The sequence below is a fragment of the Megascapheus bottae genome, chromosome 28, assembly GCF_031878675.1.
Source record: "Megascapheus bottae isolate mThoBot1 chromosome 28, mThoBot2.hap1, whole genome shotgun sequence".
Taxonomy (NCBI): Eukaryota; Metazoa; Chordata; class Mammalia; order Rodentia; family Geomyidae; genus Megascapheus; species Megascapheus bottae.
In genome coordinates, this window is record NC_143536.1 from 9915065 (window position 1) to 9932613 (window position 17549).

The window sequence follows — 17549 nt, forward strand, 5'->3', positions numbered from 1 at the left end:
TCTTTACTACAGACAACCCAAAGTGATTTCCACCTTCTTAGGGCTGAGCACCATTGGCGCAGGAGAGGCAGCAGGCATCAGCAATTCCCCACCCGGGATAGGAGCCAGCTGACCAAGTGACTCTTCCCAGTCCCTCAGAGAGAAATCAGCGGTGTGTGCAGGCACTGTGCCTCAGAGCTCACCAATCCTTGGGTTCATCTTGAAGCGGGTTTCTTGGCTGGGGCTTCTGCTCCTGACCTTGGGGGCTGCTGGCCCAGCTGCCCATGCGGCCTGATGGCCATCTCCCAAGAGCCCATGGGGCAAAAGTGACCGCACGTGGCTCGATGGAAGACTGATGTGCAGCCCCAGTCTGGATGCACTGGTTTGGGGACTGGCTGGACACAGAACCATGCGCCTGTCCCACAGCAGAGTCCCATCGTGGCCACTGTCTCATGCAAATGCACCTGGGAAGGAATTACATGAGTGACTGTTGTGACAACTGGCAGGCTTTTCCATGTGTATCGCCACTGTGTGTGGTGACACAGAAACAGCAGAGATAGGTATGGGGGCATTTAAAGGCAGGAATGGGACTCCTTTCCATCTTCAGCCTGTGAGCCCTTGTGCCACCTTGGCATCGCCATTGATAAGGAAACCATTTAATGGGATGCTCATCTGACTAAAGGGAGAATGATGAGTGTGTGTGGGCTTGAAAGCTATCATGGACCTCTAAAGGACACCCCTGCAGCAGCAGAGCAGCCCCCCCCATGACGGCCATTGCCATGGTCACATGTACAAGCGCAGGATGCCTTTCTGTTCCAATTGCCCCTCCATGCGCGGAGGTGTCTGGGTGGCACGGCCCCTGGCCTGTCTCCTTCACACCTGTGAAACCTGAATTGTTGCTCAGCAGACTGTTGACACTTCTGCAGCACTGCTCCCCCGGCCCGCCTCTGCCTCTAGCTCTCTGGCGCTTCCTCGGGGATAAGCATCTCAAGGCCGGCCCCGCGGCCCTGCGGTCTCCAGCCCCTTGCACCGGAGCCGGGCTGGCCTGCCGCTGCTTCCACAGCCCGACTCGACTGCGCTCACTCCACTGTCTCCATCCCTCCTCCCCGCGCTGGGGCTGGGTGTGGACCGCACGCGCCTCGAGGCCCTGGGGAGCAGCGGCCCCTGTCCAGGCCCGGTGCCTCACGTCACCCTGGTGGACGCACCTGGCCGGGGGCCGGCCCTCCTTCCTGCGGGTGCAGGGGCGCCAGCCACACCAAGGAGGCCCGTCTGTCAGGCCACCTGTCGGTCCGTGCTGGCTAGAGAACGCCCCGCCTTGCTCCGGGACTGCGCATGCTCCGGCACCGTGGCGGCAGCGGCGGCGGCTGGTGCGCCTGCGTGCCTGCCTGCCTGCGTGCCTGCCTGCGTGCCCATATGCGCGCATGCGCGAGCGCCGCGCCTCCGGCCGTGCTCGAGCCACGGGCGGGCTGGGCGAGGCGAGGCTCTGTTCCCCGGCGTTGGCGCGCACGCGGGAAACGATGTGGGGGTGGGGGTGGGGGTGGGGGGATCTTTCTCGTGGTTTGTAGCCACAGCCAGAGAGAACGTCCTAGACTTGGCCGGAGGCTGCGCTCCCCGCGCTCCAGCCAGCGCGGGTCCGGTCCCGCCTCCCCTTCACACGCCCCCCGCCCCCCCCCCCCGCGCTTCGCTTTCTCCTTCTGTCTCTTCGTACCGGCAGCGGGGCTTGAATCCAAGGCCTCCGGGTGCACTCGCCTGTTTTGCTCAAGTCTGGCGGCCTTTTCTTCTTCTGCTGGAGCTGGGAGGACACGTGTGAGTACCAGCGCCCGCCGCGCTCTCCCCTCCCACCCCCATCTCTCCTCCACCCCCCCTTTCCTTCTCTCCCCCTTCCCTCCCCCTCCCTCCTCCCCCTCCCTCCCCCTCCCCTCTCGGTACCTGACACCAGAGCTCATTATCTGCCAACTGGGCTACATCTCCAATCCCTCTCTCTTATTTCTTACAAGAGCTCTCACTCCTCTCCGTGAGACCATATCTCAAAAGATAAAAGGAGGAGACATGGACAAGGAAGGGACAGGAGACTTCCATGGGTGACCAGGAAGTCAGAGGGAAGCGTGCACCACACTACATGCAGGGGCGCAGATACTGGTGGGCAGGTGAGTGCAAATCAGGGGAGGCACTGGGTGGAGACCAACCCAGCCATGTGAGGCCATCACGAGACTGCGGCATGGGTTATGGCTGTCTGTCATAATCTCTTAGACCTATTGGTCTGTCATAATCTCATCCTTCAACTGTTCTTTGTCTCCCAGTATTTTCTGTAGCCAGGGCTAGCATAAGTTCACAGATGCACAGACATCAAGTCCAGCGTTGGCAAGTCCTCTGTCACACAAGGTAACAACTGCCATGGCCTCACCCCAGACTCACCAGTCCTGGAGTGACATATTGTGTATGAGAGGATTACCTGGGGACTCTTGCCCTTCAGCTCCAGCCATCTCTGTCACACACAGGCTCGGGGGCAGTAGATCCAAGATTTTCTTCTCTGCATGTGATCCCAAGGCAGCAGCAGTGGCAGTCCCCATGTTCCAGATCAGCAGCCACACTCTTCCAAGAACCCCAGGCAGTGTTGCCTGAGCCATGGGAAAAAGAGAGCAGTGTGTTTCGTTCAAGACTATTAGGGGCCTTCATGTGCAGTCAGGGCTGAGAAGTACCAGTGACAGAGAAATATCACAAGGTCACTACTTCAGGTGCCAGGTGTCCATGAGTCTCATATGGAAGGAGTTAATTGTTCAGGTGATTTTTCCTGGTTCTGACCCTAGTCCTGTAAACAGAAGGATGAGTGTATGGACACCTTACCTTCCCATTTGTGTAGAGCTGCACTCAACTGGGGCTCCTGTTCCTGAGCTTGGATACGAGCTTCCATGGCAACAGAGGAGGCCAGATGTCCTTTCTGCAAAAGACCCCGGGGCCAGAACAGTGCCATACAACTCCATGCAACTAAGCATGTGCCAGCAACACAAGCCCATGGGTTGCAAGCTTTGCTGGGCAAATGTTGCATCTGCTTGCTTCTAGGAAGGGTTCAGCCATATGCACTGGGGCCAAAGTGTCCAGGGGCAGGAATTGTCCATTTACACACACACACACACACACACAGTCATTCTGTGTGATGATTCAGAAACCATGGAAATGGTTAGCACCAGCACTCTGCATCGGGGATGGGCCTCTCTATATTGTCAGCATGCATGGGTCCCTTATTCACTCCAAATTTTTATAATCCAGGCAATGGGGGAGTGCAAATCATTATTTTTTCTCAAATATTTTACAGAGGCACAATAATAATGTACAGATCTGGGATCCACATTGTGAAGCAAAACATGGGCCGTTTGTGATTTGCCTGTGCATGTAAAGTATACTTGTGACTGATACTTGCTGTGAACCCTCTAGGGGGTCTTGTCACTATGCTAATGCACAGATGCTCATCTTGTCTTGCAATCTGAATCTCCCTCCGTGAGCCTGGTGGGCGCCTGGAGTTCTTTGATGTGGGAAACCTGAATTGCTCCTGTGGAAGTGTTTTGTGCCTGTCTTCCACACATGGCCCAGTTCTGGTTTACTCCCCACTCTCACATGTCACCCTCACATGATTCCCCCCACTTTAGCATCTCTGTGGGTCTTGGAATGCATTTCCTACTCACCTCCTGTGGCCCTGCTTGAGATGTTTAGAAATAGGTTCATTTTCCAATGCTGGCTGAGAGGGGACACAGTGGCAATCCATTGCCGTGTCCATAAGATCAGAAGAATGTGATACACAGATACTCCCCAAAGGGAAGGTGGGTACAACTCAGAGTCTTCTGAATGTCAGTGTCAAAATCCACAACCAACGTTGTTAGGGAAGACCTACGATTCAGCTTGCGTCATTGAGAGTCGTGAGAAGGCTGTTAAGTGGATGTTGGCAAGGACATCATCGAGTTAGTGGAGTAGACATTTGGTCCTGGGTGGCCTTCATGGAAGGGGTCACTGTGACCCCTTGTCTGAGGTCACCTACTGTGGTTAGGCCTGGTTCTGGATCAAGGAGAAATTTGGGGATAGGGAAGCCGGAAGGTGCTGCTCACAACAGATACTCAACATCTGAACGCGCATCCATCATCAATTGACTTGGGCACACATCGCCTTCTTCCACCCAGACCCTGAAAGCAGCAGGCTTGGTGGGAGTGGGAGCACATGGCCTTATTGTGTCAATAACTGTCCATCCAGTCTTGGTCAGGAGAAGAAAAGGTCATACTTGGGGCAGCCATGAATAGGTAATAGAAATGTTCTGGACTTTGAGACCGTTTAGGGTCCAGGCAGACTGCAGGTCACACAAGGACAGCCACCTGCTTATCACAAAGGCACCCTGAAAAGCAGTGGGCAGTGTGGAGAGGCGGGGGGAACACAGCCACATTGTGGACTCCTCACTGTCCTTCCCAGGGCTTCACATGAAGGAAAGTAGCACATTTCAACAGTGGAGGGGCAGGAGGGTTGTGAGGATGGGAGCCCTTCTGTGGCTCAGGCATGTCTTCCAGAGCATCAGACTCCCTGAGGAGATCTGGGTATAGGAGGATTTGAGGAAGACAGGGAGAAGAACTGGTTCAAATTCTACAACACCAACTAGAGCTCTCAGGTACTCAGGTGATGGGTTTCAGTTCCACCACTCATTTGTGTTATGGCTCTGGCCAAGTCTCTTAAGGACTCTAAATTTCATTTCCCTGATCAAAACATGAGCAGGTTATCCCCATCCCTGCTGTGCCCAGGCTTTGGGCAGCTGCTGAGAGGAAGAGTGACAGGAAAGAACAGATTTTCTCCATGAGGTCAATGCCACCCATCGAAGGATAAAGAATGGACTTTGCTGCCCCGCAGCCACCTCCCTTCCAAACACAGCCAAGGTCTAGCTGATTCTGGCAGACTTAAGTCACAGGAAACCCGAGGAGTCCACGGAGTCCCAGTCTTGTAAGGACTTCGCTTGCATTTTGTCCTTTCTAGGTACAAGTGAGGCACATGGAAGTCTATTTCGCTTTTCCGGCTGTGTGTAGCTTCTGATTAGGATTTGAATCCAGACTGTGCAGCACCAGTGCCGTGCTCTTGTTCCACCCTGTCAGGTTTCCAGTGAAACATTGGCACTCAGTAATACTTGTGGGTGTCAGTGTTTGTCCCTGACCCACCCCTAGGAAAATCTTTCTAATTTTAGCCACTGATAGCAACTGTTTGAACTGGGTGGGGAAGGAAGCATCATAATCCTGGGCCCTGTGTTCAGACATCAGTGTTAACCACAGTGTTCAGATATCTATATCTATATCTATATATCTGTGTTCAGGTATCAGTGTCTTTGTGTTAACAGTGTGCAGCAGAACACTTGAACAATTTGAGCTGCACCTCAAGTGAAAGGGTAGCATGGGAAAGTTCTTCCACAACTCTATCCCAAGTCCTGTTTTAAAGCAGCATCTTCATTGTGGTACTTGTTACCAGACTGACCAATATGCTCTGCATCATTCTCAACTCCAGTCCAGAATTGCATTAAGGATCCCTGGGTGTTGCCATTCCTGTGGGATTTGACAGGCACCTCACTAGTGTCATCAGTCACCATTGCAAAAGAGTTTCCCTCTGCTTCATCAGTTAACCCTTCTCTCTTGTTTCCAGAAGCTGTGGCGACCAGCAAAACTTTATCTCTATTTTTGTCAGATCCCAGCATTTCAAACTTAGAATTACAGTCCACTCAGATTTTTCCTTCTAATTTACTTTGCTTAGCCAAATAATTGTATTTTTCTGTGGCCTGATTGTTCAGTGACTCTCAACATGAGTACTGGGCCCCTGGGAGAGGTACTGAAGTGATGGGCGCATTCACCTGGTAAACGATCACATTTAGATCTTTCGGTCTTTGACAGTGTTGTGTGAGATGGTGCAAACAGAATTCTTCCTAGGCATTGCTTTCAGGTTATCTTTTGGATTTTACAAGGCCTATTTTCACAATAGCTTAGTTATAATGAAGACTTCCTGTTTGACCCATTGGTGTAGTTTAATCTCCACAACATTTGTGGGATTTTTCGATTCTCCAGTTTCTTTGGTTTAGTGTAATTCCATGGAGGTGTTCTGTATGTTTTGTATGGTTTCTGTCATTTTCAGTATATAGCCAGGTTTGTTTCATGGAGCACCAATGGGAATCTGCTTTGTTCTCATAAGTCCATGTTGCTCCCGTGACCCAGTGACCATCCTCCCCTGGGAGCCCCTTCTGAATCCCTGACCTTATCTGAAGTATAGGACCAGCCTTATCAGAAAATACCGCTACTATAAAACCCCAAACAGGACTGTTTGCGCTGTAAATCTCAAAAGGACAGTTCAGACAATAAATCTCCAATAGGACAGGACAAAAAAAAATTATGAAGAAGAGTCTCGCCCTAATATGTGTAAAAGCCTACAACTGGGACTAGGAGTGTCCCTAGTGGTAGAGTGCTTGCTCCCTTAGCAGACACCAAAGCCCTGGGTTTGATTCCTTGGTACCACATACACAGAAAACAACCAAAGTGGCACTGTGGCTCAAGTGTTAAGAGTAGAGCATTAGGCTCAAGAAAACTCAAGAACAGTGCCCAGGCCCTGAGTTCAAGCCCCAGGACTGCCTCCCCCCCACACCAAAAAAAAACCCAAAAAACCTATAACTCCATACTCCCTGCTCTTTGTCACTCACCTCCAGTGTGGGATTCAGCCAACTGGGATATGTCATCCCAGCAACAAGTAATGCCAAATGGGACGTTGTGCCAGCGAGGAGAAGAGACCTCTGAGACCCACCCCAACAGTCCTGCCAACCAACGACCACCCAGAGGCAGATGGGAAGAACTGCTCGGATAAGAGGGAAAGGTGTCAAATCCTGAACAGTCACTTGTGCTTTTCCCTTCAAAAGTCATCAAAAGCTGAGAGATCAACAGAAAATACAGTCATCCCTCCCTATATCTCCGTTTACTTATTGCCACTTCACTGTATTGTGGGATTAAAAATACATATCTAAATCTGTAGTGCAGAGTTTTTGCTATTTTGCAGGATTTTTCAGTACATAGGTATTTATATAATATTTATAATTTCAGTTATTTTGCCTTTTAAAAAGTATTAGTTCAAACATATCAAAAGAATATTAAATCAGAATATGGTATATATATATATATATTCCATCAGTGGATGAATGCTGTACTATACATGATAGAAATACACCACTACCACTTGTGCAAGTCTGCCAACATTGGATTGTACACAGCATGCTATTTCACTGATGGGATGGAAGGTGACCAACCACAGCATTGTGTTCTGTATCCTGGATGCTGATTGACTCAATGGCCATAGCATCTGTCTGTTTGCTCTTCCACACTGTGGTTCAGCATCTCTCCGTATCCACTCTACATTGATGTCTGATTGCTACGCATAGTGCAACTCTGTGGTTGTGTGAATTGTGAAATGTTTGTAAAAGTTTATCTTTAAAGCCCTATGAAGCCCTCCAAATGTCCAAAGCCTTCTCTGAAGACTTCTGGCAGTGAAGCTAAGCACTACAAGAAGTTGCTTACCATCAAAGAAAAGGTGAAATTTCTCGACATGTTAAAGGCAAGAAATACGTGGCTGTAGGCTGCCATTACGAGATCAACAAATGTAGTGTTTGCTACATAAAGAAAGACAAGAAGAATATTAGGTCTATGGCAATGATGACTTTTAACAAGACTGCAAAGAGGGTGGTTACTTCCTGCACTTAGGCCGTTGTAAGGATGGAGTCTGCATTGGCCCTGTGGATAAACCAATGCCAGAAGAATATCTCACTGGATACCAACACTATCTGGACGAAGGCCAGGAAACAGTATGATGGTTTTGTGGACAGCACGGATGTTCACAATGGTGACGAGGATGAAGGCGAGGACGACAACATAGAAGCAGGACTGTAGAGTGCTTCTCCCAACAGACCAATCCCCATTCAGGGCAGCCAGGGCTGGTTTGACACATTTCAAAGACACTGGTGCATTCTCTGCAGGGAGAAGCTGCCTCTGCAGATAAAAGCGGGGGCTAAGGAATATTTGAATGACATGTACAAGTCCATCTTCCAGAAAGAGGGCCCTGAGCCTGAACAAGTTTTTAACATGGATGAGACAGCTTATGTTAGAAACACACTGTTATTATAAAGGACAAAGCCCAAGTCCCTGGTTTTAACACCCAAAAGGATCAAGTAACTGGTGATGTGTGAGAAGGCTTTATGATAAAGCCAGGGCTTATTCATGAGTCAAAAACCCCAAGGGCCCTAAGAAACAAAAATACGAATATATTTGCCTTGTGTACTGCATGCACAACCCCAAGGCTGGGCTACAAATCTCCTCATGGATCTTGGTTCCACCAATGCTTTGTCCCGGAGGTTCAAAGTGCTCTTGATATGGACAGTGCTGGAGGCCAGGCTGCCGATCTGTCCTACAATGGAGTCCAGATAAAGTACTCACCACCCAATACCACATCGCTCATTCAGCCCAAGAATCAAGGCGTTTCACACTTTCAAGGTCCTGTATGTGCAAAATGCCCTGCAAAACCTGGTTGAGGCTATGGACTCAAGTATGGATAAAAACTTCTCACTAAAGGCATACTGGCATGATGACAATATTGTATTGAGTCTCCTAAATATTCAGAAGACCATAAGGAGATGAAAAGTGAAACAGTGAATGCCAGCTGGAAAAATTTGTGGCCAGAAGTAATCCACGATTACAAGGGATTCTCTCCTAACAGAGTCCATCACTGCAATAGCTAAAGCCATGAAGCTGCAAAAACTTCTGGGAGGAGATGGCTTCAATGCCATAACTCCTGATAAATGAGCCAATCAATGTCCTCACAACCATTGACAGAGACCTGATGGAGATGACAAAGTCAGAGACCAACTACAGGTTGGTGAAGAGGAGGATGTTGGTCCAGCGCTCAGTTGTCTCGCAACCATGGTCAGAACGGCCAGTGAACTTTGACGAGTGAAGAATGGGACCCCTGGAGCTTTGTTTGTTGCACTTCATAAATTCAATCAAAAGTGACGTCAGTTTATAGAAAACCTCATTCAGAAGAAAAAGCACTCCCCTAAATGTGTTCACCCATCGGACAAAGTGATCAGTTGCACCTACACCTTTAGCAGAAGTAGAAGTTATGGCCCAGGGTAAGGATACTGCAGCTCCTGATGCAGCCCCTGATGAAGTGATGCCTTCAGAAGAGCTGTGCTGCTCTGCTTGGCTGCATGCTCCATTCATACCATCGTCATCGCTTTCATCACCATCAGCACGGCACAGCTGCCTTCATGTTGTAGTCCACTTCACCAGTGAGTATCCATATAAAACTCTATATGGGCCGCGAGTTTGGCCTAGTGGTTAAAATGCTTGCCTAGCATGCATGAAGACTCGGGTTCGATTCCTTGGTACCACATACATAGAAAAAAGCCGGAAGTGGTGCTGAGGCTCAAGTGGTAGAGCTCTAGCCTTGAGAAAGTCCAAGGACAGTGCTCAGGCCCTGAGCTCAAGCACAGGACTGGCAAAAAAACAACAACAACAAAAAACAAAAACAAAAACTGTATGTTGTTAAAAGTTATGTAGGTTTAAGAGTATAGAAAGTGTTTTAAAAGCATATGAAGTGTTTATGTGAGTGTTGGAATAAGAATGGGAAAGGTTTCTAGGAGAGTAGGGTTTATAAAGCATAGATATATACTTATATAATAAAAATAAATACAACACGGCTATTGGGAGATTTTCACCTATTGCACAAGTCTCTGGAATCCACCTCCCGTGATAGGTGAGTGATCACTGCAGTTCATAAGCATACCTATCTAATGTCCATACCTGTCTACCTTCTAACTGAAAGCAACTTACATTTTTGCCTTTATTACCAGCTATTTCTGTTTGTAGTAAGGTTTGGGCTCAGGAACTTTCCTGGGTCTCTCATTCATACTCTGTAGTCTAGACATCTATGATCCAAGCATTTATAGTCCAGTTACAGGAAACGATCAAGGCCTCCCACCATGTCCTTAACCACTCCAATCCAGCCCTTGCAGTCTACCATGCTCTCCCCAACCAGTTGTCAGAAACCTTGACCCTCCCCCTTCCTGCCCTAATCCCTGTTATATGGAAATTCCCCCTTCCTTGTAATGGGCCACAACTGGGTTTATGCTCCAAGTGGAACTTTCCTGGCTTGTGACCAGGGTTTGCTCTCCTGTGTCATTCCTATCAACCAGTTCTGCCACCTCGTCAGCCTTTTGCCCGGTTTCAACTCAATTGCAGGAACATCTCAACAGATGGAATTCCCTCCAGTGGACATCCTGCTGGGATTCCCTCTCATAGGGTCCCCTGGCTGGCCCTTCAATTAGGACCTTTAGCAGTCATCCTGGTACTCCTCCTTCTTGGACCCTCTTTCTTTTCTCCACCATTTTCAAATGTTTCTCTTTAATAGAATAACACCCCTCGCTCAGGACACCACCTGGGAACAAGTCAAGGCCATTCTATGACTGCAGGCAACTGGAGTTGCCTGCTTACACTTCCCGGGCCCTGTCCAGCACAGAACCAGACCCTGAAGATCCCAGCCCTATTGGCTCCTTAGTGCCCCTATGTCAGCAGGAAGTAGCCAGGAAAGACCCTGCATCCCTCAACTTTTTATACCCCTTCAAGGTCTCAAATGATGGGAATCTATCTTGTTCTCATAACTCCATGCTGCTCCCAGGACATGACCTACTGACCACCCGCCCCTGAGGGGCCCTTCTGGTTCTTGGGAAGATTCTGTCCCTGACCTGATCTGACATGGAACAGAGGATACCTCCTGTCATAAAACCCCAAACAAGACTGTTGGCACCATAAATCCCAAAAGGACAGTTCAGACAATAAATCCCCAACAGGACAGGACAAAAAGAAGTTCTGAAGAAGATTAAAAACAACCTCCCCCCACCACACACGCACACTCTGTTCTTTGTTTCTCTGACCTTGCAGCCACGGTTAAAGACTCCTAGCCTGCTGAGGTCTCTGCCTTTTTTCCTCTCCTTTCATCTGCTTGATCTGTCCTAACACTCATGACTCAGTTTCCTGATAGATGGTTCCCTGACCAGGAGCAATGTTCTTCAGAGGATTCTCGTCTTTATAGGGGACACTGAGTTTCTCCCTCTCTCCTCTCTCTTTCCCCTTCCTCTCTTTGTACTTTCTATAATATCAGCTTTCAGAGAGTCAGTCAGTCCCTCAAGCCCACTAAGGGTACTCCATCCATCCCCTCACCCCTGTTGATAATCTGCAGCCTGTGCATGCCTGAAAGCCTCCACCCTTCCAGGGCCTCCGCTTCAGCTGCCTACCAAAGTAATTGTGTGGGTATGTGAGAGTGACTTCCGACTAAGGAGGAGCTGGAGGGATTTGGAGGCCTGCTTTGTATTTAGAACAAAACCTCCAGAGGAGCTAAGCAGGCCTGCAACCATGACATTGTAGGGAACCCTGAAGCTGAGATGTGAGACCAGAAAAAGGTTAAGAGGTTAGAAGGCTAAGAACTGGACCCTGGAAAGGTCAAACAGACAAGGCAGGATAAATGTATAAGTTACTACCCTAAGTGTGTTTAGATTAGAGCTGTTTGAACACTAAAAGCTTGAGGCCTTAGAAATAAGATGAATGTCGGTGTTACAGTTCAATGCTTACTGCTCCCTTCTGCTCCCTATTGATAAAGGAGTCAAATGTCACTATCGGTACAAACTATACCTCATGCTAATGGTTGTGACCATAAGGTACATGCACATATCTGTAGTCACCTTCCCTGCACTGAACTAGATAAATAAGCTTGCTAACGGGAGCTCAGGGCTCAGAAGTCAGTGACTGCTGGACCCCCAGGTTCCCTGCTTTTCTATTCTCTGTCTTTTCTCATTTCTTCAGCTCCGGTATCCCCCTCATCTGGTTGTGGTTAGCAACATGACATTATTCTCTTCTTTAGAGTGATTTCTCCAAATGACCAATTACTTTCTAGAGGCCCCACCTCTGAACATCTGCACCATCTCTCGGCATTGTCATACTCAGGACCAAACCTCCAGCACACCAACTTTTGCAGTCAAACAACATCTGAACCATACAAAGTGCCCACCATAGCCCCAGCCACCTGAGAGACTGAAGGATGCACTCTCTCCAATAGATTTATTCCCAATGTCTATGTCTCCAAAGGCTGGAATACAAACACCGATATGATTCCAGTAACGAAGACGAAGATTGTGCAAGTAGGGAGACCCCCGAGCCTCATGGGAAGGATTGCCAGATTGAAACCCCTTGGGCCAGGCCTCCACAGAAAGGGCTCCTGGGCCGGAGGAACAGGTTGCACTTTTGCTCTGGAGAAGGAGGCAGGGAGCACAGAATACAAAGAACAAGGAGCACACGCTCTCTTCCTACTTCAGCAGCCTGGGAAGAAGTGGAGGAGGATGGCAGGCCTCGAGCATCCAGTCTCATGTGCTTTGCTACAATGGTCCACACACCCTGTGTGTCCTGCTTCTGCCTTGGGCACACATCTCAGCTTGTATACCAGACATTTGTACTGGGCCCTTGGATGCTGGCCCACTGTGGACAGACTCTTGGAGAACAGGCCTGGCTCTCAAGTGCTACCTCACAGGGAACCTGGACCCAGGCATTCCTCTCAGCTGCACCAGGAGGTGGAGAAGAAGCCAGACCTCCTGCTTGGAACTCTTAGGGCTTTGTGGCACCACTTATCCATCCTGGGTGGAAAGGTCCCTGCCAGGGTGCAGTGAGTTCCAGAATATCCCTCTGGGTGTACTGGAGTTGGGTCTCTTCCAATAGCCTTCCTCTGAAGTTTGTGTGAGCACCCAGGGGATTCCAGTAGCGAGAATGAAGACTCTGCAGGTAGGAGACCCCTGAGGCAAGGCCCAGGGTATACCCCAGGGAGCAAGAGGTCTCCTGGGGAAAAGGTGTGAGTGTCCACCTGTTTGGCAGCTGATACGTAGAGAATAGAAAGGAACAGGCAATGTGTGTTCTGTTCATAGTGGCATGGAGCAAACTGTCTTGCTTTGCTAGTTACCGGCAACCCTCTCCACAGCCCTCTTTTTCCTCCTGGAACAAAATTCACAGCATTTCCTGGCATCCATTAAGAACAGGGTTCTAAATTGTGTGAAAAAGCCCCAGGGTTTGGAGTTTGGGGTACAGACTCCCAATGGACGCTATATTGCAAATAAGCTCAGCGAAGGAAAAAAGAACAACAACCACTTTTAATCTTGCCCCATTCTGGAAGTCACGTCCACATATACAATAACATGTTGGCCAGTAAGCTTTCCAGAAGAACAAATCCTTTCATAGGCAACCATGTTTCTGAGCCCAGAGACACTGGCACCCAAGGGAAAGCAGCCAACTCACAAAGAAATGGTGTTAGATGTGGGGCCCAAAGCACTGGAACTTGTAGGAGAGGGTGCATGGCGCAGGCCCCTGATGGTGAGAAGATTCGAGGATATGAGATGAATCAGTTCTTGAGGCCTATTCGTCAAGGTGCTGCCGTAGGTGGTAACTCTTGTGTTCTGGAATTTTGCCAACCAGGGGATCCTCAGAGCAAACACAGAAAGTATGTCAGCTAGTGGATGTGTTAATTGGTTTCATACGACTGTTAGTTCACAGTATGTTCATCAAAACATCACAGTGCGCACCTTAACATACATGATAGTCGTTTGGCCAGGCTTACCCCCAGTCAAAACGGAAAATGATTTGTCTGCAGAGTTCAATCATTTCGGGGGAAAACAAAATAGCTCCACAAGAATCATGAGCTATAGGTAGAATAAAATGTCTATGCCAGTGGCTCGAGCATGTAGCCCCAGCGGCTTGGGAGTGTGGGGACAGAAGGATCATGGTTTGAGGCCAGCCAAGACAGAGAAGTTGGCAAGATCCTTTCTCAACCCAGAGCTGGCCACAGTGTTGTGGTCCTGAGTGGTGTGGGAGGCTGGGACCGGGAGGCTCGTGGCACAGCTGGAGCAGACAATTCCTGTGGGACACTGACTCTGTGGAAGGGAAGCTGGGTGTGGCAGTGGACAACAAGAAAAGGGGTCGGGTTGTGACTCAAGCCCACGCCTTGGGGTGGGAGGCAAGACCCTTATCCTAAAAATAACCAGTGAAAACCAGGGCTGGAGGCAGGCCCTGCAGGGTGGCTCCAGCCTTTAGCAGGCACTAGGCCCTAAGTTCAAACCCCACTCCTGCCTAAAGAGAATAATATTTCTAAGTAACCTGCGATTCCAGTCTGTGAAATGCCTTGAGCCGTGAAGACACGTGTCTGAAACCACGACACTCCTTAAAGACTTGGATGATCGGGTGACCTGGTGTCCCCCCCACACCCCTACTTTTGTCAGGAGAGATTGCTGCTGCCTTCTGAGTCCACTTCAATATAAACTTAATAAAAAAAAAACCAACAACAATACAGTTCCATAATGATATCAGTTCACGTGAAGGCCAGAGAAATCTTATGATTTGTCAGGCTCAATTGATAAAGGGTCATTTTTGTATTCTATAGAGGATATGCCCCCCCAGATGCCACCGACATGGCAGTCCCTTAGAGAATCCCTGGCATTTTGCTGCCTAAATAACATTTTTCTAATTGAAAATGAATGTCAAGTTTTACCTTTTTGTAGAGCGTATTGGTTGTACAAAAAAATGGGCTTTATTGTTAAGTGTTTATCCATAGTAGAGGCACTTGGATTTTATGTACCTAACCTCCCTCTGTGTCCCCCTCCTGTCCCCTAACAGACTACGTGGCATGTTTTTCATTTACATTTTACACGTGAATGGGAAAAAAAGGAAATGATACTTGTTTTTCAAAATGATGCACTCCCATCTCATTCATCTTTTTGCAAACCACATAATTTTGTTCTTAATGGCCAAACACATTCTATTGTGTACGATTATGCATATATGTTTACTTATGCATGTATATATATGCGTACATATGCCCCCTTTTCTTCTCCTCTGGTCACCAGTTGATGGGTACCAACAGTGCTGATTCTAAAGCTTGATTATTGCTCTGTAGAGAGCCTGTGGCTACGCAGCTTCCTCTAGTGTACTCGAACTCACATTCCTTCAGAGATGTGCCCAGGGGCCATGTAACCAGACCATATGGTAGTCCTGTTTCTATGTCTATTTCTAGGTCCTCTATTCTATCCTATTGGCCTCTGTTTGTTGTGGCAGGACCTCACTGTTTTGGTTGCTCTGTGTCTCTACAAGATACTTTCATGTTGGGGTACTGTATGATACTTCCAACATTGCTGTTTTTGATCCAGTTTGCTTTTACCACTTAGCCAGGGTCTTCTGTTCTTCAGTGTGAATTGTAAGAGTCTCTTTCTAGTCCTGTGAAGAATGCCCTGGGATTTGCATGGCTTTAGTGGATGTGGCCATCTTCAAAATATTCATCCTGCCAGTCTGGGCACATGGAATGTCTTGCCACTTTCTTATGTCGAATTGGATTTCCCCTGTGTGTGCTTTTTGTTTGCTTTTTTTTTTTTTGTATGCTGATTTTGTATCCTGCTACTTTGCTGATCCTGTTTAATCAGATACAAAGATACAACAGTCTTCTGGGATCCACAGGGGTCATTTGACTTCCTTTCTTATTTGTAATCCTTTGATTCTTTTCTTTTCACTTTGGGGCTCCCGCCAAGATTTCAGACACCATAATAAGAGTGGCAGCAGAAGGCGGCTTTCATGGGCTGTCGTGATCAATGTCTTACACCGCATAGTCAAAATCATAAAGTCATCGCGAGGGAGGAAGAGTATCTGAGCAGATTCAGCAGCGCTTTCATGACAGAAGCCCTGAAGAAGCTGGGGAGAGCTGGGCCGAGACTATGTGGATACACAGTCTTGGCAGGCCTATGCCCAGCGTTACACCCCGTGTGTGTGGGGGGGGGGGGAAAGAAAGCATTTCCTCTAAAACAAATGTTTTAAAGGGTTCATAACTAAGTGCTTGCACACTGCACTTTCCCCTTGCCTTTTTTGTTGTTGTTGGCAGAAGAGCTTTGGAATTGTCTTTTGCCTGGGTAGGGGTTTTGTTTGTCTTACTGTGTTTTGTGCTACTGTAACAGAATACCAGAGGCCAGGTGATACATAAAGAGAAAGTTGTTTCACAGATGGAGAAGCTGGGTGCCCAGTATCAAGCTGTTGGCATCTGCCTGGCACTTTGTGACATGAGGCAGGGGGGCGGAAGCGTGGGACTCATCTGACACAGTGCCTTTCATGGTTAGGCAGCCTGCTCCCACAGGGACAGCACTGACCCCTCCATGGCCCAGGAGCTCCCCCAAGCAGACGCCACTGAGACAGTGCTCAGCTCTGTGGGATTCGGCGCTTCCCTTGGCAACATGTGGAATTTTGGGAGACCCATTCAAACCAGAACAGCCTCTGGGGGCCCAGCTCTCCCAGCTTTCCTGTCTTCCCTTCTAGCCCCACACCTTCCTTCTGGGTTTCCTTCCCCGCTGTCTGCCCCCAACATCCACCAGCGCCTAGCACAAGGCCCAGCAGAGGAGGGGCTAGAAACAACTGCCTCCATGCTGGCCCCCTTCCCTAACACAGAGCCCCCCTTCTAAGCCCTCCTCCTCCTTCCCGTCCTCAGCCCAGTCACCTTTCTGGTTCTACTTTAGGCAGGGAAAGCAGGATGGGTGGGTGGCCCCTCCCTGGGGTCTGATCGACCCCACTGGGGCCTCTGCTGAGGCGGGGACAGACAGGGTGACCCAGGCCGGCCTCTGCCTCCCAGGGCCTCAGCCACAGCACAGCAGCGACCAGTGCTGCCTTGCCTCACCTCAGTCCTCCCCGCGTGGAATCCCCCACCCCATGTGTGGGGATGGGTCTGCGGCCCCTCCCAGATGCAGGGGCTGCAGCTTCACCCCAGCCACCCTCTGCCCTGGCCCTCAGCATGAATGGCTTCACGCTCTGACCTTGGCTACCCCCATGGACGCCGTTCCTTTGGCCCACCCTCTCATCCCCCTGGGCTCCCACTGGGCACACTGAGAGCTTCTTCTCCTCTGTTCAATCTCTCAGGCACCTCCAGTGTCAGCACCACCTGTGCCATGCTCCCCCCCGCCCACCCTGCACCCATCCCAACACATGAGCCCAGTGTTGAAGCCCCGACCTTCCACTGCACTCTCCAGCTTAGAAACCTAAGAGCACCAGCCCAGGTCCCAACCTCGGCGCCAGGCAGCCAGCACTGGGACAAACCCAGCCAGCCTTTCCTATCACCGGAGTCCACACCCAGTGCCCTGAGCATTCTCAGCTCAACGGTGGGCAGTAACCGTCAATGTGATCCGCACAAGGCCAGGCCCTCAAAGCTGGTGGCCGGGGTGTCACCAAGGGTGCTGGAGAGAATTCCCCAGCCCTTCCCAGTGTTGATCATGGGACACAGCACTAAGTCATAACCCTGGGTTGGGAGACACTGCTGCCTTTAGGCCCACCCCCGAGGGCCACCCAAGAATGGCTTCTCCAGGCCCCCCATCTCTGCCGGCAAGGCTCCCGCAGGTTCACCTCCATGTGACCTCAACCCCGAAAGTCCCGCTTTCAGAATGAACATAACCAAGACAGTCCAACCCTGAGCTC

General features: G+C 49.6%; 2 long non-coding RNA genes across 4 annotated transcripts; one reads left to right on the forward strand and one right to left on the reverse strand.

Annotated features, from left to right (window-relative positions):
* Window positions 1-235: 235 nt before the first annotated feature.
* On the reverse strand, window positions 236-5111 carry LOC150045150 (uncharacterized). Of its 2 annotated transcripts, XR_016532965.1 has the most exons (5): window positions 3660-5111; window positions 2824-2917; window positions 2432-2597; window positions 1688-1771; window positions 236-443 (listed from the first exon to the last, which is right to left on the reverse strand). It is a non-coding gene; the product is annotated as an uncharacterized LOC150045150 (long non-coding RNA). The 2 variants fall into 2 exon arrangements; XR_016532964.1 differs by lacking the exon at window positions 236-443 and having other exon boundaries at window positions 1648-1771.
* On the forward strand, window positions 1648-16187 carry LOC150045151 (uncharacterized). Of its 2 annotated transcripts, none has more exons than XR_016532967.1 (3): window positions 1648-1785; window positions 1977-2126; window positions 15629-16187. It is a non-coding gene; the product is annotated as an uncharacterized LOC150045151 (long non-coding RNA). The 2 variants fall into 2 exon arrangements; XR_016532966.1 differs by lacking the exon at window positions 15629-16187 and adding an exon at window positions 6686-7487.
* The last annotated feature ends 1362 nt before the right edge of the window (window positions 16188-17549 follow it).